The sequence below is a fragment of the Pteropus medius genome, unplaced genomic scaffold (assembly GCF_902729225.1).
Source record: "Pteropus medius unplaced genomic scaffold, Ma_sr-lr_union100, whole genome shotgun sequence".
Taxonomy (NCBI): domain Eukaryota; kingdom Metazoa; phylum Chordata; class Mammalia; order Chiroptera; family Pteropodidae; genus Pteropus; species Pteropus medius.
In genome coordinates, this window is record NW_024355522.1 from 857,618 (window position 1) to 859,607 (window position 1,990).

Sequence of the window (1,990 nt, forward strand, 5' to 3'; positions counted from 1 at the left end):
AGGCACCTCCAAGCCTAACGCCAGCTGGCGGCCATCTGCGGATTGCTTGGTGGCTCATACCTGGTGGTCCCAGGCAGGGCACAGGTTGCGGCTGAACTTGGCGTGGGGCAGGGGCTCGCCCAGGAGGCCCCGGCCTGCACGCCCAGTGGCCAGCTTAGGATCGAACTGAAGCGCCACTGGGCCACATGCGAGGAACAGACACCCGAAGGGCGGACCGGGCAGGCAGCAGAGCCCCGCCGAACAGATCCTGCTCTTGGGGTCAGCCCCTCACCGGCCAGTCCTCACAACCAATCGGCCCGAGGGTCAATCCCTCGCACTGCTGTGCAGACAGCGTTCAAGGCTCAACTACGACAGAAGGGCACACACGACCCATACAAGGGACACACCTGGAGCACCCGGCTCAGGTGACCAGGGAGACTGCCACTGGGCCCCAGAGGACACCGACTACATAAGGCCACTCTCCTAAGACCGGGAGACGTAGCGGCCCTACCTAATACGTAGAAACAAACGCGAGAGGCAGCCGAAATGGGGAGACACAGAAACATGCCCCAAGTGAAAGGGCAGAACTCAAGGAAAGAACTAAAGAAAATGGAGACCAGCGATCTACCAGATGCAGAGTTCAAAGCACTGGTGACAAGGATGCTCAATGAAGTCACGGGAAGAGCAGATGAACTCAGTGAGAACTTTAAAGAGATCGAAAACATTAAAATAGAGATGGGAAACATAAAAGGGAATCAGTCAGAAATGAGGAATACGATAATGGAAATGAAGAATATATTAGAGGGAATCAACAGTAGATTAGATGAAGCAGAGAATCAAATCAGCAATTTAGAAGATAAGGTAGCAGAAAACACCCAATCAGGACAGCAACGAGAAAAAAGAATAGAAATAAAATAGGATGGTTTAAGGGGCCTCTGGGACAGCATGAAGCTACCAACATTTGCATCATATGGGAACCAGAAGGAGGAGACAGCAAGGAATTGAAAACCTATTTATTTCAAGAAATAATGACAAAAACTTCCCTAACTTGGCCAAGGAAATAGACATACAAGCCCAGGAAGCACAGAGCCTCAAGATGAACCGAAAAACGCCCACGCCAGGACACATAATTAAAATGCCAAAGGGTAAAGATAAACAGAATATTAAAAGCAATTAAGAAAGGCAGCTAGTTACCTACAGAGGAGCTCCCATGAGACTGCCAGCTGATTTCTCAACAGAAACTTTGCAGGCCAGAGGGACTGGCATGAAATATTGAAAGTGATGAAGAGCAAGGACCTACAACCAAGATGACTCCACCCAGCAAGGCTGTCATTTAAAACTGAAGAAGAAATAGACAGCTTCCCAGATAAGAAGCTAAGGGAGTTCATCACCAACAAACTAGTATTATAAGAACTGTTAAAGGGACTTCTTTAAGAAGAAGAAGGGGGTGGGAGAATATAAATATGAATAATAAAATGGCGATAACTGTGTACCAATCAATAATCACTTTAAATGGATAAAATGCTCCAATTAAAAGGCATAGGGTGGCTGAATGGATAAGAAAACAAGACCCACATATATGCTGCCTACAAGAGACTCACTTCAGATCAAAAGATGCACAGACTGAAAGGAAAGGGATGGGAAAGATGTTTCATGAAAGTGGAAATGAAAAAAAAAAAAGCCGGGTAGCAATACTTATACCAGAGAGAACGTATTTTCAAACAAAAGCTATAACGAGACACAAAGCAGAACCCAGTGATCCCACTTCTAGGTATTTATCCAAAGAAACGCAAAATACTACTTTGAAAGGACATTTGCATCCATAGCTTGATTGCAGCATTATTTACAGTAGCCCAGATATGGAGGCAGCCTGGGTGTCCATCAGTGGATGAACAGATAAAGAAGAGGTGGTGCATATATACAAAAGAATATTGCTCAGCCATACATTTTTTTTAAGAAATGAAATATTGCCACAACAACATGGATGGACCTAGAGAGTATCGTGCTGAGC